Source organism: Antedon mediterranea, chromosome 2 (genome assembly GCF_964355755.1).
Source record: "Antedon mediterranea chromosome 2, ecAntMedi1.1, whole genome shotgun sequence".
Lineage (NCBI taxonomy): Eukaryota > Metazoa > Echinodermata > Crinoidea > Comatulida > Antedonidae > Antedon > Antedon mediterranea.
The window spans coordinates 26,032,935-26,057,864 of record NC_092671.1 but is presented as its reverse complement, the minus strand read 5'-3'; the positions used below and the strand labels follow the sequence as shown (position 1 = coordinate 26,057,864).

At 33.2% G+C, this 24,930-nt stretch overlaps 15 non-coding genes across 15 annotated transcripts; all 15 read right to left on the bottom strand.

Moving 5' to 3' along the window:
- Positions 1–4,703: 4,703 nt before the first annotated feature.
- Positions 4,704–4,823, bottom strand: LOC140041294 (U5 spliceosomal RNA). Its single transcript, XR_011842900.1, has one exon. It is a non-coding gene; the product is annotated as a U5 spliceosomal RNA (small nuclear RNA).
- Positions 4,824–10,486: 5,663 nt separating this feature from the next.
- On the bottom strand, positions 10,487–10,606 carry LOC140041303 (U5 spliceosomal RNA). Its single transcript, XR_011842909.1, has one exon. It is a non-coding gene; the product is annotated as a U5 spliceosomal RNA (small nuclear RNA).
- Positions 10,607–11,908: 1,302 nt separating this feature from the next.
- Positions 11,909–12,028, bottom strand: LOC140041289 (U5 spliceosomal RNA). Its single transcript, XR_011842896.1, has one exon. It is a non-coding gene; the product is annotated as a U5 spliceosomal RNA (small nuclear RNA).
- Positions 12,029–13,005: 977 nt separating this feature from the next.
- Positions 13,006–13,124, bottom strand: LOC140041299 (U5 spliceosomal RNA). Its single transcript, XR_011842905.1, has one exon. It is a non-coding gene; the product is annotated as a U5 spliceosomal RNA (small nuclear RNA).
- Positions 13,125–14,426: 1,302 nt separating this feature from the next.
- LOC140041288 (U5 spliceosomal RNA) lies at positions 14,427–14,546 on the bottom strand. Its single transcript, XR_011842895.1, has one exon. It is a non-coding gene; the product is annotated as a U5 spliceosomal RNA (small nuclear RNA).
- A 977-nt stretch (positions 14,547–15,523) lies between these two features.
- On the bottom strand, positions 15,524–15,642 carry LOC140041298 (U5 spliceosomal RNA). Its single transcript, XR_011842904.1, has one exon. It is a non-coding gene; the product is annotated as a U5 spliceosomal RNA (small nuclear RNA).
- Positions 15,643–16,478: 836 nt separating this feature from the next.
- On the bottom strand, positions 16,479–16,599 carry LOC140041280 (U5 spliceosomal RNA). Its single transcript, XR_011842887.1, has one exon. It is a non-coding gene; the product is annotated as a U5 spliceosomal RNA (small nuclear RNA).
- Positions 16,600–17,114: 515 nt separating this feature from the next.
- LOC140041310 (U5 spliceosomal RNA) lies at positions 17,115–17,234 on the bottom strand. The gene has a single exon (XR_011842915.1). It is a non-coding gene; the product is annotated as a U5 spliceosomal RNA (small nuclear RNA).
- A 1,100-nt stretch (positions 17,235–18,334) lies between these two features.
- LOC140041276 (U5 spliceosomal RNA) lies at positions 18,335–18,455 on the bottom strand. The gene has a single exon (XR_011842884.1). It is a non-coding gene; the product is annotated as a U5 spliceosomal RNA (small nuclear RNA).
- Positions 18,456–18,968: 513 nt separating this feature from the next.
- On the bottom strand, positions 18,969–19,088 carry LOC140041287 (U5 spliceosomal RNA). Its single transcript, XR_011842894.1, has one exon. It is a non-coding gene; the product is annotated as a U5 spliceosomal RNA (small nuclear RNA).
- A 977-nt stretch (positions 19,089–20,065) lies between these two features.
- Positions 20,066–20,184, bottom strand: LOC140041297 (U5 spliceosomal RNA). Its single transcript, XR_011842903.1, has one exon. It is a non-coding gene; the product is annotated as a U5 spliceosomal RNA (small nuclear RNA).
- Positions 20,185–21,486: 1,302 nt separating this feature from the next.
- Positions 21,487–21,606, bottom strand: LOC140041286 (U5 spliceosomal RNA). The gene has a single exon (XR_011842893.1). It is a non-coding gene; the product is annotated as a U5 spliceosomal RNA (small nuclear RNA).
- A 977-nt stretch (positions 21,607–22,583) lies between these two features.
- On the bottom strand, positions 22,584–22,702 carry LOC140041296 (U5 spliceosomal RNA). The gene has a single exon (XR_011842902.1). It is a non-coding gene; the product is annotated as a U5 spliceosomal RNA (small nuclear RNA).
- Positions 22,703–23,526: 824 nt separating this feature from the next.
- On the bottom strand, positions 23,527–23,647 carry LOC140041281 (U5 spliceosomal RNA). The gene has a single exon (XR_011842888.1). It is a non-coding gene; the product is annotated as a U5 spliceosomal RNA (small nuclear RNA).
- A 515-nt stretch (positions 23,648–24,162) lies between these two features.
- Positions 24,163–24,282, bottom strand: LOC140041308 (U5 spliceosomal RNA). The gene has a single exon (XR_011842914.1). It is a non-coding gene; the product is annotated as a U5 spliceosomal RNA (small nuclear RNA).
- Positions 24,283–24,930: the final 648 nt, after the last annotated feature.

The window sequence follows — 24,930 nt, the reverse complement described above, 5'->3', positions numbered from 1 at the left end:
TATTGTACATAGAATTGGTAAATATTGTGCTTGGTGGTACCATTATTAGTTCAACGATGTTGGCACCTTCTGATTCGCTAAAAGTTTTAATAGTTTGACAGAGGAAATAACATACATGTTATGGAATACCGTCAAACCTCGAAAAGGTGATAGTATGAGCTTCTTTTCGAGATAGACTGTATTTGAATGTCAAATGAATAGTATGATGATCGTGTTTATATCAATATATTATTAATGACCTTACAAAGAACCCTTTATATTTCAACAATCAAGCCTCAGTTATTCTACAATTTATTGTTTTCCAAGTGGCTGGTAGGCCTATTTTGATTGCATCTTCTTTTTGTAGGCCTATGCTTCCTCGGTAATATGGTCCTACCCCTCCTTCTTTGTCTGTAGATGGTCTTATACCCCATTCTTTGTCTGTGGATGGTCTTATACCCCCCTTCCTTGTCTGTGGATAGTCTTATACCCGCTTCTTTGTCTGTGGATGGTCTTATACCCGCTTCTTTGTCTGTGGATGGTCTTATACCCCCCTTCTTTGTCTGTGGATGGTCTTATACCCGCTTCTTTGTCTGTGGATGATCTTACACCCCTTTCTTTGTATGTAGATGGTCTTACACCCCTTCTTTGTCTGTGGATGGTCCTACACTCCCTTCTTTGTATGTGGATGGTCCTACACCCCCTTCTTTGTCTGTGGATAGTCCTACACCCCCTTCGTTGTCTATGGATGGTCTTATACCCCCTTCTTTGTCTGTGGATGGTCGTGAACCCCTTTCTTTGTCTGTGGACGGTCTTATACCCCCTTTTTTGTCTGTTGATGGTATTAAACCCCTTTCTTTGTCTGTTGATGGTATTACACCCCTTTCTTTGTTTGTGGATGGTCTTACACCCCTTCTTTGTCTGTGGATGGTCTTACACCTCCTTCTTTCTCTGTAGATGGTCTTATACACCCCCTTCTTTGTCTGTGGATGGTCTTATACCCCCTTCTTTGTCTGTAGATGGTCTTATAATCCCTTTTTTGTGTGTGGATGGTCTTACACCCCCTTCTTTGTCTGTGGGTGGTCTTACATCCCCTTCTTTGTCTGTGGATTGTCCGACACCCCCTTCTTTGTCTGTGGATGGTCCTACATCACCTTCTTTGTCTGTGGATGGTCTTATACCCCCTTCTTTGTCTGTAAGTGGTCCTATACCCTTTCTTTGTCAGTGGGTGGTCTTACACCCCCTTCTTTGTCTGTGGACGGTCCTACACCCCCTTCTTTGTCTGTGGACGGTATTACACCCCTTTCTTTGTCTGTTGATGGTATTACACCCCTTTTTTTGTGTGTGGATGGTCTTACACCCCTTTCTTTCTGTGTGGATGGTCTTACACCCCTTCTTTGTCTGTGGATGGTCTTACACCCCTTCTTTCTCTGTGGATGGCCTTACACCCCTTTCTTTGTCTGTGGACGGTCCTACACCCCTTTCTTCTTTGTCTGTAGATGGTCTTACACCCCCTTCTTTGTCTGTGGATGGTCCTACACCCCCTTCTTTGTCTGTAGATGGCCTTACACCCCTTTCTTTGTGTATGGATGGTCTTATACCCCCTTCTTTGTCTGTGGATGGTCTTACACCCCCTTCTTTGTCTGTGGATGGTCTTACACCCCTTCTTTGTCTGTGGATAGTCTTATACCCCCTTCTTTGTCTGTGGATGGTCTTATACCCCCTTCTTTGTCTGTGATGGTCTTATACCCCCTTCTTTGTCTGTGGATGGTCTTACATCCCCTTCTTTGTCTGGACCCACTACTTTGATTGATTAAATCAGACATTGTTTCTTGTATGATTAGGAGACCAAGACCTTCAAAGTGAAAGTTCACAAGTGGATGCCTAAAAAGGTCTTGTACAGAACAGTATATTGTAGGTCCATGTCACTAATTTGAGAATTACTTGAATAATTATATTGAGATGTCTTTTACGAATTGATTTGGTTCGGATTTTGCTAAAAAATCAATGAGTAGAGAAAATCGAGGAAAAGGATACAGATGGTTTACAGCAAAGGCCCATTACCATAAAAATGGAGTACATTTTTTTAGATGCAACGAAAATGAACAAGAATTATCTGAGTTTCTGACTAATGAAAGTAGGTCTACTGCACAAATGCAGGATAAGTTTGTAGTAAGTTTGAAAGACGGTATTCTCTTAACTCATGAAAATGAAAACTTTCCGAACTTGTCTCATATGCAACATCAAAGAGGCCAACGAAAGAATGCTACTTTACATCAAAAATATTTCCAAATGGCATCTAACAATTCAATTCAACTTTTATTTCAGACAATTGTCCATATGGTATAATACATTGCAAAAAAAAAAGATGATGGAGAGAGGACCAAAACTTTTATCTAACGATTGACACATCACAGTTTAGCAAACAAGTCGGCATAGTTGAGCTCAGTGATTGCTGTTTCTCAGTGATCTGTCATACTTTACGCCTATCCTATCACATCAAAAGTCAAAAATTCAGAATAATAATTCCTGCTCATTTTTGCAGTGTCATTTATTTCGTTAAAAAAAAAATTAGGTGCATTTATACCAATGTAAACCACATACAGTATGTTCACATATTATATATGTCAAAGGTTATAAATTGTATTTCCAGTCATTTTATGTGAAAATGTTTCATTACTACAAATATAAATGTCTCTATTCTGAACAAAATGACACCAAAATCGATTGAAAATGATCAGTAGTTACTGAGATATACAGATAAGAGGTCAAAGGTCAAACTGGGAGAAACGTCATTTCCGGTCATTTTTTGACGAAACTTTTCATTAGAGCAAATAGAAATATGTGGTTTGTGAACAATTTAACACCAGAATCAAGTCTCTACTGTTTATAGTTGCCAAGATATGAAGACTTTTTGTTTTTATGGTGGCCATTTTGAAATCAAGATGGCCGCCATACCGGACGTTGGACACTTGGCACCCCCCGATATTTTTAATCTATATACATCAAAGAAACTTTGTGGCAAGTTTCATGCTTTGGTAATAAAGTGCACAACTTGGCTATTTTTATGGCACTAACTGCTCTACTAACCCCCCTAGAGTATTAGCGGATCCCCTCTATGATTTTGACTTTCTAATTTGATGCGGGCGCCCTACTCCTCAGTCAATTACTCTATCCCCTCTAGAGCATTAGCAGATCCCCTCTATGATTTTGACTTTCTAATTTGATGCGGGCGCCCTACTCCATGGCTCACAATGGCGCCACCCATAGCTCTATTCTATCCCACAATGCCTTTCGAAATTGTTACGCGCTTCGGACGAACAGGAGATTCTTGTGTTATAAGTTCTTTGATATAGCCTAGTTACCAACCTAAGAGATCTGAAATGCGGGGACAGACCATTTTTTGGAGTGGGGTCGGGTGGTGGGGGTTGGTTGTCACGGGAGTCCTGTCCTCCTTTTTTTTGTGAAAAAAAAACAAAAAAACATGAGACACCAATACTGATCAAAATCATCCTGGAAACACTGTGGAAGATTACTACCGAGCAGTATTACCAATTCAACTTTTTGATCATTTAAAAACCAAGTTTTTCTGCCGATAACAGGCCATGCTTTAAAATATTTGGTAGCATCCGAGGCTATCGTGAAATTTAATGTTGAAGAAGTCTTCAAGGAACTTGAATTTTGGTACGAATCTGATCTGCCAAGACACGAACATCTTCATTCCGAGCTTCAGCGATGGAAGCGACTGTGTTCGCAGCAACAAGAGCTTCGATCCTGCTACATTACCGGAATCTATTGTAAAATTAACGGATCCTGATGTGTTCCCGAATGTGCGTGCGCGCACTTCTTCTAATCGTATATGTGTTCCTGTCCAACGTCTGCTGAAGCTGAGCGGAGTTTTTCGACTTTACGGAGAACAAAAACCTGTTTGCGAAATCACATGTCTTATGAGCGAAAGTTCGGGATTGTGCCTCATGAACCGTCTTTAGGCCTAATACAGAGAATGTCATTCGCGAATTCTGTCTCCAAAAGCCATGCACACTTATTGTTTATCAAAGATGCACGCGTAATAATTATGTTAAAAGTGATAACACAAAGTTGTACCGAAAAAACGTATCATATAAAGAGAAAATTACATTCAAAGCCCGTAGTTAAAATTTGTTTTACTGGTTACATACTATACACAATAACAACACAGGGCCGTAGCCAAGACACTAAAGTATTTTAAATGTTAAAAAGTAAGTTACAGGCCTACACAACACGTCCTCACAACATGGTATTCACTTCTCGCACCGGCCTTTTCCTGAGCTGTAGGCGAGTAAATGTTTTGTATAGGCCTACTTAATAAAAATATTTATTTATTCTTTTCTTACCCTTGTAACATTTAAACTATTATAAACCAAAAATAGTAACGTAAATATTGACTAACCATTGAAAAAAAGTACAAAAACCATGCCTTCATTTGCATATTTGAAATAGTTATTGATAATCACGTTTGTTGTTACGTAACACAGCGTTCAATGAAATACGGTACAATATTGTGTTGAAAACAATTAAATTATTAGTAATTTGTTAGGCCTATGATTTCAATAAAAAATCATAACGGGTACTGTCATTATGACCAAATAAAGTGTATTTACAAATCACATTTGAATATAAATGTATATCTCGTAGCCTGTCTTGATGATAATGACATTTCTGACATTAACACTTCATTTAAATTACCCTCGTTCAAAAAACAAGGGTTGAGAAAAATTGAGTTAAAACTCAATAGCTGTTCCTCTACACGGAAATCTTTAGTAAAAGGCGAAAGATTTATGCGTGATGCAGAGAAACCAGAGTAAAGACAAATACGTCACTTACAGTTATGTATGTCATTCCACATCGCAATTAACCAACTGAAATTGTAAAAGATTTTAAAAGCGTTGTAAGATAAACTAAATATAGCATTACAAAAAGTGTTAAACTTATTAATAGTAAGAAGAATAATTGTAGTTAAAATATTGTTGAAAACTGTTGAAACAATGCTAATTATTTGCATATTCAAATTAATTTTTCCAGGTGACAATTTTGCTGCCATTTCGTAAAATTTAAGACAGAGTTTTAACAAAATGACAAAATAATTACGACTGAATAGTCCATTGCAACAATGTATTATTCTCTTTCTTGATATTTAGTATCGATCGCAAAGCTTTCTTGAAAATCTCAATTATTTTAAGTTTTCGCCGATCATGTTGTTGAGTTCTTAAGATTTCATGTAATTTCTGCGTGGTGCGTACACGCGGTGCTCGTACCAACAAGTTGCCACACTACCATACTAACAATAACATTAATGTATTTACATTCTGTATTGCTTTTGCTGCTCGACAAGTACTTTTTACAAAAATTAGAAAGTTAAAGCGAATTCTTAAGATTTTCTGGCGGAGATCAAACAAAGTTGATGTCATGCCGATGGTAGGTTTTACAATTTACATTGAGCCGTTGATTTACAGCATATTAATGTTAGACCTCTACAATGATTCCAAAATAAAGTATGTAGGCATACAACGTATAGGATAGAACTTTCACTAAAGCGTGGTTCTCACTAGAGACGCAACACAAGGACGTACGTAAATGTGTAGATGATGCTGTTCTTACACTTGTCCATTTGATTCAGAGTCATGTTGATAATTTGAATTGTTATGTTAGAGCAACTTTTGTAGATTTTTCCTCTGCATTTAATACATTGCAACCTAGCATTCTAATTAGGAAACTTAGTGATATGAACGTAAATACTTATCTTATAACATGGATTAGTAGCTTTTTAAGTAATAGAGTACAACGTGTGTCAATATCGGGGACTCTTTCGGATAAACAGATAACTAATGTCGGATCCCCACAAGGTAGTGTTCTCTCGCCGCTATTATATGTTTTGTATACGAATGATTGTAAATCTGTTCATACGAACAATTATTTTTTATTTAAATTCTCATTGGTGAATATATTATATACATATAAGTACATTTGTGACAATTAAAAGTAAGTGTTTAAAGTAGTTAAAATACAGGTATATTTACATAATAAGATGCTTGAATTCAGTATTAACCATATTTGTTTTCATTTAAAATTTTAGATACGATGTTAATTAAAATGTAAAAATGAAAAATGGCGGTAAAATACATGATTAAAATTTTCTTAAACTATTTTATTTGTGATCTTATTTGTGTTCGAGTAGAGAGGCTATAAACTCAGGGGAGGAAATGTAGTATCCTCCCTTTTCACCAAGATAAAAAGGATGAAATGAAAAAAGAGGAATGATGCAAAAGTTTGGAAGTTAGATATTTAGAATGATATATTTAATGAAAACCGTAAGGTTAGAGTCCATATACTGTGCAAGTCCAAGATGCGATTTTGGCTATGTGCGTATGTGAGACGCTTCATACCCGATGTCACCTTGGTACAACTACTACTTACAATTTGTATTTACGATATAAAATATTGCAAATATAGAAAAAAATATATATATTGGACAAATACAAATACATGCAGATAACATTGACATGTATACAATATAAATATTGCAAATATAGAAATATATATATATATTAAAAAATAAATACCAATAATTACAGATTTCATATAAGTTATTAAAATTGTCTAAAAACATAATCAAGGGTTACATTTAAAATCACTTGAAATAAAAAAGGGCTACACATTTATATTAAAACTTATACAGCATATGTCACACTAATATAAAATACAATTGTAAAACGTAGGGATAGTATCTCCAGCACATATATATTTTAATTATTCAATAGGTCAAATATCCTGTACTATTTTTCCATTTCTGATCAGCAGTATAAAAGTTATACGAATACTCATTATTTATGAGGTTTATAATTTCATTTTTAAATAGCCCCCAAATATTTGCAGATTCTTTTTTTTCTGTCGTTTCTAGTTCTTTATATATTATGGAGGATTTATATATACAAAAAGTAAAAACTGAAATTAATTCGTTTACAAGTTTGTTTGTTGTTCCCAAAATTACATTAACCCACTTTGGGAAGTCTTGCTGTACTCTGTAACCTCATTTGGAAGACACTGAACCAGCATATCTTTAAACTTTTTCCAGACTGGTTGAATGGTTTTACATGCAATTAATAAGTGTTTTTCATTTTCTATATGATTTTTACACTTATTACAGTTGTCTGTTGTGGATAATTTCCATCTGTTTAGTCTTTTTTTACATATAAGGATTCGATGTAACAACTTAAAATTAAATTGAGCTACTTTTACCATGTGTTTCATTCTACATACTTTTCTATTCCATATTTCATTCCAGTCAATAATTTCATCTCTAAATTCTATTTCCCATTTCATTTGAGGATTTGGAATAATACATATATCATTTATAAACTGCTTATAATAGTAAAACAATCTTATCCTATTATGAAATATATTATGTTCTCTTAATTGTATATCTATGCGTGCATTTTCCAACCTTATTTGTTCTTTCCATATATCAGGTATTGCATTTATTGTTGCAAAGTATTCAATTAATCCATTCTGTATATTCGACAGAGTTGGAATAATTTCTGCTGCAGTCAATAACCTGTTATTAACGACTATATAATTTACTCTTTTGTATCCAGAGTTTAACCAGGTGTTGAAATATAGAGATTTTCCCTCAATTGATGTTATAAATTTGTTTTCCCATAAGTGTTGTGACTTAATTTCTTGTAAATGTTGCGGCTCTAAACAATATACAATATTGTTTAACTTTAAAGCTGCTTTCAACATATTCATATAAAATACTGGCATATTTTTTTAATTCAGTATGCGCTTCAGTATTTAATTTACTACAATTCGCAGTATAATCAACTGGATGCATATAGTAGTTTGGAATACATTTCCAAATACCTGGGTTAGGATTTAACAGTCTCTTAACCCAACTCAACTTCAGAGAGTCCACTAAGATATTAAAATTCACCATATTTATACCACCTTTATCTACTGTGTTTATAAGAGTTTTTCTTTTAATTTTTTCCCTTTTTCCTCGCCACAAAAAAATCTATATAACCAGGCCCGTAGCCAGGGGGGGTTTTTATGGTTCAGGCGACCCCCCCCCCCCCTTTATAGCGAACCCCCCTTAACCAACTGCGAACCCCCATCCCCGACATGCCCAATACCTCACCCTCATCTCCAAAAATCCTCCAAATACGTGCCCCACAGTACAGAAAGTTGTTTGTAAATTGAAAAATGTGTAAACTTGTTCGTGAACCTTTTTCTCTGTATGAGCGTCAACTAGTGATACGTGTCTGTAAATTTCTAAAAGCTGCAAATGAGTTGCCGATTTTAACCTGAAAAATAAATGTTTGGTCCCTGCATGTAACATGATATTGACGCGTCTCATAGCGAGCTGGCGCACGAACGATTCGTACAAAGGACACCGCCAGACAACTGCGTACCTATAATTGTTTAGATCACTGGCAGTCAGGCAGCATGCATAAAGTAGCCTTCCGACGTACATCAGTATTTATGTGTGACTATGAAGTATAATGTATCATAGAGGATTATAGTGAATATTAATATTTTACACTATAATATCTATGGTATCAAGTACTGTAGTTCACATTATGGCATCCGATTATTTTTTTCTAGACCACGCCGATACGTACTAAAATGTATCAATATCACCTATTTACATATTTATATTCCTCAACAAATTGCTGTAAATAAATATTATAGATAGAGCTAGCAAATAGCATTTGCCTTCACCCAGTGTGCTTTTTTCGGGGCTGTAGATATATACGTTCGCATTGAACTTGAACGCAAAACAAAATACGAAGTAAATGATCATGATGATAAACAATCGGCGGTTCCGCACAGAGCACGCGCATCTAACATACGGCAACAAATAGTTATCGTCATTTAAATTATTATTATTATTTTTGCTCATTGGTTATATAGCATGCTGCACGAGAGTGTCTTTTCCGGTCATCTAGGGGTGTCATTTAACAAAATTTGCTTCGCATCAGGCTGGGAGAGGGGGGGGGGGGTTGACCCAAATATTTAGTGTCCGAACCCCCCCTTGACAGATCCTGGCTACGGCCCTGATAACAATGTATCAACTTTTGGAAAGATATAAGATGGTACATCTATTATACAAGCATTGTATATTAATTTCGAAATGGCAAGAGATTTTATTACTGTTACCTTGCCAAAAAACGTAAGGTTTCGTTGTTCCCATAGTTTTAGTGTATTCTCTAATTTTAAAACTGTATCATCCCAATTTCTTTTAACACAAGTATGTTTATCATACCCTACGTAGATTCCAAAGAATTTCACTGGTTCTTTGGTCCATTTGATATTAAATGGCGATGTTGTTTGTTTTTATTTGCTCCAATCCAAATTCCTTTCGATTTACTTTTATTTAACCTTAAACCTGATATTGAACAGAACATTTCAATTTCACACAGAAAATGGTTTAAACTAATTTCATCCTTTGTAAATATTACAGTATCGTCAGCTAGTTGAGCTATTTTAACAATATGATCTTCATTTTCTACTTTAGATAATTCTATTCCTTTACATAGTGGGTTTTTTCTTATATTAGTTGCCATTATCTCAGCAATTAATACAAAAAGTAAAGCAGACAAAGGACCACCCTGTCTTACACCACATCTCATATTGAATCTTTCAGATATCCAACCATTGTGGGTTAAAAGGCATTGCGTATCTGTATATATATAGTTTTTATCCAGTTAATAAATGACTGTCCAAAACCATATTTTTTCAGACATATAAACATTAAATTTCTATCTATAGAATCAAACGTCTTGGCAAAGTCTAGAAAAACTATTGCACCTGGCTGATTGTTATTTTCTGTATATGACAATACATCTTCTACTAACCTAATATTCTCTCCTCCAAATCTCCCTTTGACATAACCTTTCTGATCATATCCAATTATAGATAGAACAATTATTTGTTGAAGTACGCCGACGATACCGTCTTATTAGGTTTAATTGATAAGAATGACGAGACATTGTATTGAAACTCAGTGAATTCATTTATTACATGGTGTGTAGATAATCGTTTAGTTATTAACGAAAGTAAAACTAAAGAAATGATTTTTGACTTCCGAAATCGTTCTAATCAACCGGATTATGTTCAGGTTAAAATCAATGAAGTTGATATTGATATTGTGCCCAAATATAAATATCTTAGAATGGTAATCGACAATAAGCTTAATTGGGGTGAACATTGTAAAACGACCATGTCTAAGGGTAACTCTAGATTGTACTTTTTAAGTAAATTAAACTCGTTCAATGTTGACAACACAATATTAGGTCTATTTTATAAGTCGGTCATGGAAAGTGTCTTAGTTTATGGTTGTCTGATATGGTTCAGTAGTTTTAGAAAATCAGACCTAAAAAATGTTCTAAAAATCACATTTGAATATAATGTATATCTCGTAGCCTTTATTGATAATAATTACATTTCTGACATTAACACTTCATAATTACCCTCGTTCAAAAAACAAGGGTTGAGAAAAATTGAGTTAAAACTCAATAGTTGTTCCTCTACACGGAAATCTTTAGTAAAAGGCGAAAGATTTACACGTGATGCAGAGAAACCAGAGTAAAGTCAAATACGTCACTTACAGTATATGTATGTCATTCCACATCGCAATACATAGGTGTTGGTTATTAACCAACTGATATTGTAAGAGATTTTAAAAGCGTTGTAAGATAAACTAAATATAGCATTACAAAAAGTGTTAAACTTTTTAATAGTAAGAAGAATAGGCCTAATTGTAGTTAAAATATTTCAAGTTGAAAACTGTTGAAACAATGCTAATTATTTGCGTATACAAATTAATTTTTCAAGGTGACAATTTTGCTGCCATTTCGTAAAATTTAAGACAGAGTTTTAACAAAATGACAAAATAATTACGACTGAATAGTCCATTGCAACAATGTATTATTCTCTTTCTTGATATTTAGTATCGATCGCAAAGCTTTCTTGAAATTCTCAATTATTTTAAGTTTTCGCCGATCGTGTTGTTGCGTGCTTAAGATTTCATGTGCGTCCGTAATTTCTGCGTGGTGCGTACATGCGTTGCTCGTACTAACGAGTCGCCACACTACCATACCAACAATAACATTAATTTATTTACCTTCGTACGTGCAACGCGACCAATGATGACAAGCTACTGTTCGAATAATCCATCACTTATGATTGGTCAAATCAATTACGTTGCGAGTGGGAACCAAGCTTTACTGATAATCCCACCCTCACCAAATTATATAAACAATGTTAAAAAGTGAGTACTTAAGCCTACACCACAGGTACTCCTCACGTGGAACTCTAGTCAAATCACCAACCTTTTACTGAGCTGTATGCCAGTAAATATGCAGAGAAACCAGAGTGAAGAAAAACATGCGACAACGGTATATGTATGCAATTACCTATCGAAATAAATAGGTTTGAAATAGTGTGTATTATTAACAAAAGTTAGAAAATATGGTGAACCTGTTTTGGAGTATTTAGCACCACAAATCCAAAGTCCCGTAAAATAAATTAAACTATTATATCAAAAAATAGTAACGTAAATATTGAATAACCATTGCACAAAAGTACAAAAATCATGCCTTCATTTGCATATTTGAAATAGTTATTGAAGTTGATAATCGCGTTTGTTGTTACGTAACACAGCGTTCAATGAAATACGGTACAATAGTGTGTTGAAAACAATTAAATTATCATTACTTAATTATTTGTAATGTGTTAGGCCTATGATTTCAATAAAAAAAAATATATCATAACGGATACTGCCATTATGACCAAATAAAGTGTATTCTACAAATCACATTTGAATATAGATGTATATCTCGTAGCCTGTCTTGATAATAATTACATTTCTGACATTAACACTTTATAATTACCCTCGTTCAAAAAACAAGGGTTGAGAAAAATTGAGTTAAAACTCAATAGTTGTTCCTCTACACGGAAATCTTTAGTAAAAGGCGAAAGATTTATGCGTGATGCAGAGAAACCAGAGTAAAGACAAATACGTCACTTACAGTATAATATGTATGTCATTCCACATCGCAATACATAGGTGTTGGTTATTAACCAACTGATATTGTTAGAGATTTTAAAAGCGTTGTAAGATAAACTAAATATAGCATTACAAAAAGTGTTAAACTTGTTAATAGTAAGAAGAATAATTGTAGTTAAAATATTTCAAGTTGAAAACTGTTGAAACAACGCTAATTATTTGCGTATTCAAATTAATTTTTCCAGGTGACAATTTTGCTGCCATTTCGTAAAATTTAAGACAGAGTTTTAACAAAATGACAAAATAATTACGACTGAATAGTCCATTGCAACAATGTATTATTCTCTTTCTTGATATTTAGTATCGATCGCAAAGCTTTCTTGAAATTCTCAATTATTTTAAGTTTTCGCCGATGGTGTTGTTGCGTGCTTAAGATTTCATGTGCGTCCGTAATTTCTGCGTGGTGCGTACATGCGTTGCTCGTACCAACGAGTTGCCACACTATCATACCAACAATAACATTAATTTATTTACCTTCGTACGTGCAACGCAAGCGAGTTGACCAATGATGACAAGCTACTGTTCGAATAATCCATCGCTTATGATTGGTCAAATCAATTACGTTGCGAGTGGGAATAGTAACGTAAATATTGAATAACCATTGCAAAAAAGTACAAAAATCATGCCTTCATTTGCATATTTGAAATAGTTTTTGAAGTTGATAATCGCGTTTGTTGTTACGTAACACAGCGTTCAATGAAATACGGTACAATAGTGTGTTGAAAACAATTAAATTATCTTTACTTAATTATTTGTAATGTGTTAGGCCTATGATTTCAATAAAAAAAATTATATCATAACGGATACTGCCATTATGACCAAATAAAGTGTATTCTACAAATCACATTTGAATATAGATGTATATCTCGTAGCCTGTCTTGAAAATAATTACATTTCTGACATTAACACTTCATAATTACCCTCGTTCAAAAAAAAAGGGTTGAGAAAAATTGAGTTAAAACTCAATAGTTGTTCCTCTACACGGAAATCTTTAGTAAAAGGCGAAAGATTTACACGTGATGCAGAGAAACCAGAGTAAAGTCAAATACGTCACTTACAGTATATGTATGTCATTCCACATCGCAATACATAGGTGTTGGTTATTAACCAACTGATATTGTAAGAGATTTTAAAAGCGTTGTAAGATAAACTAAATATAGCATTACAAAAAGTGTTAAACTTTTTAATAGTAAGAAGAATAGGCCTAATTGTAGTTAAAATATTTCAAGTTGAAAACTGTTGAAACAATGCTAATTATTTGCGTATACAAATTAATTTTTCAAGGTGACAATTTTGCTGCCATTTCGTAAAATTTAAGACAGAGTTTTAACAAAATGACAAAATAATTACGACTGAATAGTCCATTGCAACAATGTATTATTCTCTTTCTTGATATTTAGTATCGATCGCAAAGCTTTCTTGAAATTCTCAATTATTTTAAGTTTTCGCCGATCGTGTTGTTGCGTGCTTAAGATTTCATGTGCGTCCGTAATTTCTGCGTGGTGCGTACATGCGTTGCTCGTACTAACGAGTCGCCACACTACCATACCAACAATAACATTAATTTATTTACCTTCGTACGTGCAACGCGACCAATGATGACAAGCTACTGTTCGAATAATCCATCACTTATGATTGGTCAAATCAATTACGTTGCGAGTGGGAACCAAGCTTTACTGATAATCCCACCCTCACCAAATTATATAAACAATGTTAAAAAGTGAGTACTTAAGCCTACACCACAGGTACTCCTCACGTGGAACTCTAGTCAAATCACCAACCTTTTACTGAGCTGTATGCCAGTAAATATGCAGAGAAACCAGAGTGAAGAAAAACATGCGACAACGGTATATGTATGCAATTACCTATCGAAATAAATAGGTTTGAAATAGTGTGTATTATTAACAAAAGTTAGAAAATATGGTGAACCTGTTTTGGAGTATTTAGCACCACAAATCCAAAGTCCCGTAAAATAAATTAAACTATTATATCAAAAAATAGTAACGTAAATATTGAATAACCATTGCACAAAAGTACAAAAATCATGCCTTCATTTGCATATTTGAAATAGTTATTGAAGTTGATAATCGCGTTTGTTGTTACGTAACACAGCGTTCAATGAAATACGGTACAATAGTGTGTTGAAAACAATTAAATTATCATTACTTAATTATTTGTAATGTGTTAGGCCTATGATTTCAATAAAAAAAAATATATCATAACGGATACTGCCATTATGACCAAATAAAGTGTATTCTACAAATCACATTTGAATATAGATGTATATCTCGTAGCCTGTCTTGATAATAATTACATTTCTGACATTAACACTTTATAATTACCCTCGTTCAAAAAACAAGGGTTGAGAAAAATTGAGTTAAAACTCAATAGTTGTTCCTCTACACGGAAATCTTTAGTAAAAGGCGAAAGATTTATGCGTGATGCAGAGAAACCAGAGTAAAGACAAATACGTCACTTACAGTATAATATGTATGTCATTCCACATCGCAATACATAGGTGTTGGTTATTAACCAACTGATATTGTTAGAGATTTTAAAAGCGTTGTAAGATAAACTAAATATAGCATAACAAAAAGTGTTAAACTTGTTAATAGTAAGAAGAATAATTGTAGTTAAAATATTTCAAGTTGAAAACTGTTGAAACAACGCTAATTATTTGCGTATTCAAATTAATTTTTCCAGGTGACAATTTTGCTGCCATTTCGTAAAATTTAAGACAGAGTTTTAACAAAATGACAAAATAATTACGACTGAATAGTCCATTGCAACAATGTATTATTCTCTTTCTTGATATTTAGTATCGATCGCAAAGCTTTCTTGAAATTCTCAATTATTTTAAGTTTTCGCCGATGGTGTTGTTGCGTGCTTAAGATTTCATGTGCGTCCGTAATTTCTGCGTGGTGCGTACATGCGTTGCTCGTACCAACGAGTTGCCACACTATCATACCAACAATAACATTAATTTATTTACCTTCGTACGTGCAACGCAAGCGAGTTGACCAATGATGACAAGCTACTGTTCGAATAATCCATCGCTTATGATTGGTCAAATCAATTACGTTGCGAGTGGGAATAGTAACGTAAATATTGAATAACCATTGCAAAAAAGTACAAAAATCATGCCTTCATTTGCATATTTGAAATAGTTATTGAAGTTGATAATCGCGTTTGTTGTTACGTAACACAGCGTTCAATGAAATACGGTACAATAGTGTGTTGAAAACAATTAAATTATCTTTACTTAATTATTTGTAATGTGTTAGGCCTATGATTTCAATAAAAAAAATTATATCATAACGGATACTGCCATTATGACCAAATAAAGTGTATTCTACAAATCACATTTGAATATAGATGTATATCTCGTAGCCTGTCTTGAAAATAATTACATTTCTGACATTAACACTTCATAATTACCCTCGTTCAAAAAAAAAGGGTTGAGAAAAATTGAGTTAAAACTCAATAGTTGTTCCTCTACACGGAAATCTTTAGTAAAAGGCGAAAGATTTACACGTGATGCAGAGAAACCAGAGTAAAGTCAAATACGTCACTTACAGTATATGTATGTCATTCCACATCGCAATACATAGGTGTTGGTTATTAACCAACTGATATTGTAAGAGATTTTAAAAGCGTTGTAAGATAAACTAAATATAGCATTACAAAAAGTGTTAAACTTTTTAATAGTAAGAAGAATAGGCCTAATTGTAGTTAAAATATTTCAAGTTGAAAACTGTTGAAACAATGCTAATTATTTGCGTATACAAATTAATTTTTCAAGGTGACAATTTTGCTGCCATTTCGTAAAATTTAAGACAGAGTTTTAACAAAATGACAAAATAATTACGACTGAATAGTCCATTGCAACAATGTATTATTCTCTTTCTTGATATTTAGTATCGATCGCAAAGCTTTCTTGAAATTCTCAATTATTTTAAGTTTTCGCCGATCGTGTTGTTGCGTGCTTAAGATTTCATGTGCGTCCGTAATTTCTGCGTGTGCGTACATGCGTTGCTCGTACCAACGAGTTGCCACACTATCATACCAACAATAACATTAATTTATTTACCTTCGTACGTGCAACGCAAGCGAGTTGACCAATGATGACAAACTACTGTTCGAATAATCCATCGCTTATGATTGGTCAAATCAATTACGTTGCGAGTGGGAACCAAGCTTTACTGGTAATCCCACCCTCACCAAATTATATAAACAATGTTAAAAAGTGAGTACTTAAGCCTACACCACAGGTATTCCTCACGTGGAACTCTAGTCAAATCACCGACCTTTTCCTGAGCTGTATGCCAGTAAATATTTTGTATAGGCCTAATTAATAAAAATATTTATTTATTCTATTCTTAATTTCATAAATTACCCTTATAGAGGTACAAGGGTTGAGAAAAATTGAGTTAAAACTCAATAGTTGTTCCTCTACACGGAAATCTTTAGTAAAAGGCGAAAGATTTGTGCGTGATGCAGAGAAACCAGAGTGAAGAAGAACATGCGACAACGGTATATGTATGCAATTACCTATCGAAATAAATAGGTTTGAAATAGTGTGTATTATTAACAAAAGTTAGAAAATATGGTGAACCTGTTTTGAAGTTTTTAGCACCACAAATCCAAAGTCCCGTAATATAAATTAAACTATTATAAAAAAAAAATAGTAACGTAAATATTGACTAACCATTGTAAAAAAGTACAAAAACCATGACTTCATTTGCATATTTGAAATAGTTATTAAAGTTGATAATCGCGTTTGTTGTTACGTAACACAGCGTTCAATGAAATACGGTACAATAGTGTGTTGAAAACAATTAAATTATCATTATTTAATTATTAGTAATTCGTTAGGCCTAGGATTTCAATAAAAAAAATCACATCATAAACGGGTACTGTCATTATGACCAAATAAAGTGTATTCTAAAAATCACATTTGAATATAAATGTATATCTCGTAGCCTGTCTTGATAATAATTACATTTCTGACATTAACACTTCATAATTACCCTCGTTCAAAACACAAGGGTTGAGAAAAATTGAGTTAAAACTCAATAGTTGTTCCTCTACACGGAAATCTTTAGTAAAAGGCGAAAGATTTATGCGTGATGCAGAGAAACAAGAGTAAAAACAAATACGTCACTTACAGTATATGTATGTCATTCCACATCGCAATACATAGGTGTTGGTTATTAACCAACTGATATTGTAAGAGATTTTAAAAGCGTTGTAAGATAAACTAAATATAGCATTACAAAAAGTGTTAAACTTGTTAATAGTAAGAAGAATAGGCCTAATTGTAGTTAAAATATTTCAAGTTGAAAACTGTTGAAACAATGCTAATTATTTGCGTATTCAAATAAATTTTTCCAGGTAACAATTTTGCTGCCATTTCGTAAAATTTAAGACAGAGTTTTAACAAAATGACAAAATAATTACGACTGAATAGTCCATTGCAACAATGTATTATTCTCTTTCTTGATATTTAGTATCAATCGCAAAGCTTTCTTGAAATTCCCAATTATTTTAAGTTTTCACCGATCGTGTTGTTGCGTACTTAAGATTTAATGTGCGTCGCGCAATTTCTGCGTGGTGCGTACATGCGTTGCTCGTACCAACGAGTTGCCACACCTACCATACCAACAATAACATTAATGTATTTACATTCTGTATTGCTTTTGCTGCTCGACAAGTACTTTTTACAAAAATTAGAAAGTTAAAGCGAATTCTTAAGATTTTCTGGCGGAGATCAAACAAAGTTGATGTCATGCCGATGGTAGGTTTTACAATTTACATTGAGCCGTTGATTTACAGCATATTAATGTTAGACCTCTACAATGATTCCAAAATAAAGTATGTAGGCATACAACATATAGGATAGAACTTTCACTAAAGCGTGGTTCTCACTAGAGACGCAACACAAGGATGTACGTGCAATGCAAGCGAGTTGACCAATGACAAGCTACTGTTCGAATAATCCATCGCTTATGATTGGTCAAATCACTTACGTTGCAAGTGGGAACCAAGCTTTACTGGTCGGCTAATCCCATCCTCACCAAATTGTATGAAAAATATAAAAAAGTGAGTACTTAAGCCTACACCACAGGTCCTCCTCACGTTGTACTCTAGTAAAATCACCGACCTTTTCCTGAGCTGTATGCCAGTAAATATTTTGTATAGGCCTAATTAATAAAAATATTTATTTATTCTATTCTTAATTTCATAAATTACCCTTATAGAGATACAAGGGTTGAGAAAAATTGAGTTAAAACTCAATAGTTGTTCCTCTACACGGAAATCTTTAGTAAAAGGCGAAAGATTTATGCGTGATGCAGAGAAACCAGAGTGAAGAAAAACATGCGACAACAGTATATGTATGCAATTACCTATCGAAATAAATAGGTTTGAAATAGTGTGTATTATTAACAAAAGTTAGAAAATATGGTGAACCTGTTTTGGAGTTTTTAGCACCACAAATCCAAAGTCCCGTAAAATAAATTAAACTATTATAAAAAAAAATAGTAACGTAAATATTGAATAACCATTGCACAAAAGTACAAAAATCATGCCTTCATTTGCATATTTGAAATAGTTATTGAAGTTGATAATCGCGTTTGTTGTTACGTAACACAGCGTTCAATGAAATACGGTACAATAGTGTGTTGAAAACAATTAAATTATCATTACTTAATTATTTGTAATGTGTTAGGCCTATGATTTCAATAAAAAAAAATATATCATAACGGATACTGCCATTATGACCAAATAAAGTGTATTCTACAAATCACATTTGAATATAGATGTATATCTCGTAGCCTGTCTTGATAATAATTACATTTCTGACATTAACACTTTATAATTACCCTCGTTCAAAAAACAAGGGTTGAGAAAAATTGAGTTAAAACTCAATAGTTGTTCCTCTACACGGAAATCTTTAGTAAAAGGCGAAAGATTTATGCGTGATGCAGAGAAACCAGAGTAAAGACAAATACGTCACTTACAGTATAATATGTATGTCATTCCACATCGCAATACATAGGTGTTGGTTATTAACCAACTGATATTGTTAGAGATTTTAAAAGCGTTGTAAGATAAACTAAATATAGCATTACAAAAAGTGTTAAACTTGTTAATAGTAAGAAGAATAATTGTAGTTAAAATATTTCAAGTTGAAAACTGTTGAAACAACGCTAATTATTTGCGTATTCAAATTAATTTTTCCAGGTGACAATTTTGCTGCCATTTCGTAAAATTTAAGACAGAGTTTTAACAAAATGACAAAATAATTACGACTGAATAGTCCATTGCAACAATGTATTATTCTCTTTCTTGATATTTAGTATCGATCGCAAAGCTTTCTTGAAATTCTCAATTATTTTAAGTTTTCGCCGATGGTGTTGTTGCGTGCTTAAGATTTCATGTGCGTCCGTAATTTCTGCGTGGTGCGTACATGCGTTGCTCGTACCAACGAGTTGCCACACTATCATACCAACAATAACATTAATTTATTTACCTTCGTACGTGCAACGCAAGCGAGTTGACCAATGATGACAAGCTACTGTTCGAATAATCCATCGCTTATGATTGGTCAAATCAATTACGTTGCGAGTGGGAATAGTAACGTAAATATTGAATAACCATTGCAAAAAAGTACAAAAATCATGCCTTCATTTGCATATTTGAAATAGTTTTTGAAGTTGATAATCGCGTTTGTTGTTACGTAACACAGCGTTCAATGAAATACGGTACAATAGTGTGTTGAAAACAATTAAATTATCTTTACTTAATTATTTGTAATGTGTTAGGCCTATGATTTCAATAAAAAAAATTATATCATAACGGATACTGCCATTATGACCAAATAAAGTGTATTCTACAAATCACATTTGAATATAGATGTATATCTCGTAGCCTGTCTTGAAAATAATTACATTTCTGACATTAACACTTCATAATTACCCTCGTTCAAAAAAAAAGGGTTGAGAAAAATTGAGTTAAAACTCAATAGTTGTTCCTCTACACGGAAATCTTTAGTAAAAGGCGAAAGATTTACACGTGATGCAGAGAAACCAGAGTAAAGTCAAATACGTCACTTACAGTATATGTATGTCATTCCACATCGCAATACATAGGTGTTGGTTATTAACCAACTGATATTGTAAGAGATTTTAAAAGCGTTGTAAGATAAACTAAATATAGCATTACAAAAAGTGTTAAACTTTTTAATAGTAAGAAGAATAGGCCTAATTGTAGTTAAAATATTTCAAGTTGAAAACTGTTGAAACAATGCTAATTATTTGCGTATACAAATTAATTTTTCAAGGTGACAATTTTGCTGCCATTTCGTAAAATTTAAGACAGAGTTTTAACAAAATGACAAAATAATTACGACTGAATAGTCCATTGCAACAATGTATTATTCTCTTTCTTGATATTTAGTATCGATCGCAAAGCTTTCTTGAAATTCTCAATTATTTTAAGTTTTCGCCGATCGTGTTGTTGCGTGCTTAAGATTTCATGTGCGTCCGTAATTTCTGCGTGGTGCGTACATGCGTTGCTCGTACTAACGAGTCGCCACACTACCATACCAACAATAACATTAATTTATTTACCTTCGTACGTGCAACGCGACCAATGATGACAAGCTACTGTTCGAATAATCCATCACTTATGATTGGTCAAATCAATTACGTTGCGAGTGGGAACCAAGCTTTACTGATAATCCCACCCTCACCAAATTATATAAACAATGTTAAAAAGTGAGTACTTAAGCCTACACCACAGGTACTCCTCACGTGGAACTCTAGTCAAATCACCAACCTTTTACTGAGCTGTATGCCAGTAAATATGCAGAGAAACCAGAGTGAAGAAAAACATGCGACAACGGTATATGTATGCAATTACCTATCGAAATAAATAGGTTTGAAATAGTTTGTATTATTAACAAAAGTTAGAAAATATGGTGAACCTGTTTTGGAGTATTTAGCATCACAAATCCAAAGTCCCGTAAAATAAATTAAACTATTATATCAAAAAATAGTAACGTAAATATTGAATAACCATTGCACAAAAGTACAAAAATCATGCCTTCATTTGCATATTTGAAATAGTTATTGAAGTTGATAATCGCGTTTGTTGTTACGTAACACAGCGTTCAATGAAATACGGTACAATAGTGTGTTGAAAACAATTAAATTATCATTACTTAATTATTTGTAATGTGTTAGGCCTATGATTTCAATAAAAAAAAATATATCATAACGGATACTGCCATTATGACCAAATAAAGTGTATTCTACAAATCACATTTGAATATAGATGTATATCTCGTAGCCTGTCTTGATAATAATTACATTTCTGACATTAACACTTTATAATTACCCTCGTTCAAAAAACAAGGGTTGAGAAAAATTGAGTTAAAACTCAATAGTTGTTCCTCTACACGGAAATCTTTAGTAAAAGGCGAAAGATTTATGCGTGATGCAGAGAAACCAGAGTAAAGACAAATACGTCACTTACAGTATAATATGTATGTCATTCCACATCGCAATACATAGGTGTTGGTTATTAACCAACTGATATTGTTAGAGATTTTAAAAGCGTTGTAAGATAAACTAAATATAGCATAACAAAAAGTGTTAAACTTGTTAATAGTAAGAAGAATAATTGTAGTTAAAATATTTCAAGTTGAAAACTGTTGAAACAACGCTAATTATTTGCGTATTCAAATTAATTTTTCCAGGTGACAATTTTGCTGCCATTTCGTAAAATTTAAGACAGAGTTTTAACAAAATGACAAAATAATTACGACTGAATAGTCCATTGCAACAATGTATTATTCTCTTTCTTGATATTTAGTATCGATCGCAAAGCTTTCTTGAAATTCTCAATTATTTTAAGTTTTCGCCGATGGTGTTGTTGCGTGCTTAAGATTTCATGTGCGTCCGTAATTTCTGCGTGGTGCGTACATGCGTTGCTCGTACCAACGAGTTGCCACACTATCATACCAACAATAACATTAATTTATTTACCTTCGTACGTGCAACGCAAGCGAGTTGACCAATGATGACAAGCTACTGTTCGAATAATCCATCGCTTATGATTGGTCAAATCAATTACGTTGCGAGTGGGAATAGTAACGTAAATATTGAATAACCATTGCAAAAAAGTACAAAAATCATGCCTTCATTTGCATATTTGAAATAGTTATTGAAGTTGATAATCGCGTTTGTTGTTACGTAACACAGCGTTCAATGAAATACGGTACAATAGTGTGTTGAAAACAATTAAATTATCTTTACTTAATTATTTGTAATGTGTTAGGCCTATGATTTCAATAAAAAAAATTATATCATAACGGATACTGCCATTATGACCAAATAAAGTGTATTCTACAAATCACATTTGAATATAGATGTATATCTCGTAGCCTGTCTTGAAAATAATTACATTTCTGACATTAACACTTCATAATTACCCTCGTTCAAAAAAAAAGGGTTGAGAAAAATTGAGTTAAAACTCAATAGTTGTTCCTCTACACGGAAATCTTTAGTAAAAGGCGAAAGATTTACACGTGATGCAGAGAAACCAGAGTAAAGTCAAATACGTCACTTACAGTATATGTATGTCATTCCACATCGCAATACATAGGTGTTGGTTATTAACCAACTGATATTGTAAGAGATTTTAAAAGCGTTGTAAGATAAACTAAATATAGCATTACAAAAAGTGTTAAACTTTTTAATAGTAAGAAGAATAGGCCTAATTGTAGTTAAAATATTTCAAGTTGAAAACTGTTGAAACAATGCTAATTATTTGCGTATACAAATTAATTTTTCAAGGTGACAATTTTGCTGCCATTTCGTAAAATTTAAGACAGAGTTTTAACAAAATGACAAAATAATTACGACTGAATAGTCCATTGCAACAATGTATTATTCTCTTTCTTAATATTTAGTATCGATCGCAAAGCTTTCTTGAAATTCTCAATTATTTTAAGTTTTCGCCGATCGTGTTGTTGCGTGCTTAAGATTTCATGTGCGTCCGTAATTTCTGCGTGTTGCTCGTACCAACGAGTTGCCACACTATCATACCAACAATAACATTAATTTATTTACCTTCGTACGTGCAACGCAAGCGAGTTGACCAATGATGACAAACTACTGTTCGAATAATCCATCGCTTATGATTGGTCAAATCAATTACGTTGCGAGTGGGAACCAAGCTTTACTGGTAATCCCACCCTCACCAAATTATATAAACAATGTTAAAAAGTGAGTACTTAAGCCTACACCACAGGTATTCCTCACGTGGAACTCTAGTCAAATCACCGACCTTTTCCTGAGCTGTATGCCAGTAAATATTTTGTATAGGCCTAATTAATAAAAATATTTATTTATTCTATTCTTAATTTCATAAATTACCCTTATAGAGGTACAAGGGTTGAGAAAAATTGAGTTAAAACTCAATAGTTGTTCCTCTACACGGAAATCTTTAGTAAAAGGCGAAAGATTTATGCGTGATGCAGAGAAACCAGAGTGAAGAAGAACATGCGACAACGGTATATGTATGCAATTACCTATCGAAATAAATAGGTTTGAAATAGTGTGTATTATTAACAAAAGTTAGAAAATATGGTGAACCTGTTTTGAAGTTTTTAGCACCACAAATCCAAAGTCCCGTAATATAAATTAAACTATTATAAAAAAAAAATAGTAACGTAAATATTGACTAACCATTGTAAAAAAGTACAAAAACCATGACTTCATTTGCATATTTGAAATAGTTATTAAAGTTGATAATCGCGTTTGTTGTTACGTAACACAGCGTTCAATGAAATACGGTACAATAGTGTGTTGAAAACAATTAAATTATCATTATTTAATTATTAGTAATTCGTTAGGCCTAGGATTTCAATAAAAAAAATCACATCATAAACGGGTACTGTCATTATGACCAAATAAAGTGTATTCTAAAAATCACATTTGAATATAAATGTATATCTCGTAGCCTGTCTTGATAATAATTACATTTCTGACATTAACACTTCATAATTACCCTCGTTCAAAACACAAGGGTTGAGAAAAATTGAGTTAAAACTCAATAGTTGTTCCTCTACACGGAAATCTTTAGTAAAAGGCGAAAGATTTATGCGTGATGCAGAGAAACAAGAGTAAAAACAAATACGTCACTTACAGTATATGTATGTCATTCCACATCGCAATACATAGGTGTTGGTTATTAACCAACTGATATTGTAAGAGATTTTAAAAGCGTTGTAAGATAAACTAAATATAGCATTACAAAAAGTGTTAAACTTGTTAATAGTAAGAAGAATAGGCCTAATTGTAGTTAAAATATTTCAAGTTGAAAACTGTTGAAACAATGCTAATTATTTGCGTATTCAAATAAATTTTTCCAGGTAACAATTTTGCTGCCATTTCGTAAAATTTAAGACAGAGTTTTAACAAAATGACAAAATAATTACGACTGAATAGTCCATTGCAACAATGTATTATTCTCTTTCTTGATATTTAGTATCAATCGCAAAGCTTTCTTGAAATTCCCAATTATTTTAAGTTTTCACCGATCGTGTTGTTGCGTACTTAAGATTTAATGTGCGTCGCGCAATTTCTGCGTGGTGCGTACATGCGTTGCTCGTACCAACGAGTTGCCACACCTACCATACCAACAATAACATTAATGTATTTACATTCTGTATTGCTTTTGCTGCTCGACAAGTACTTTTTACAAAAATTAGAAAGTTAAAGCGAATTCTTAAGATTTTCTGGCGGAGATCAAACAAAGTTGATGTCATGCCGATG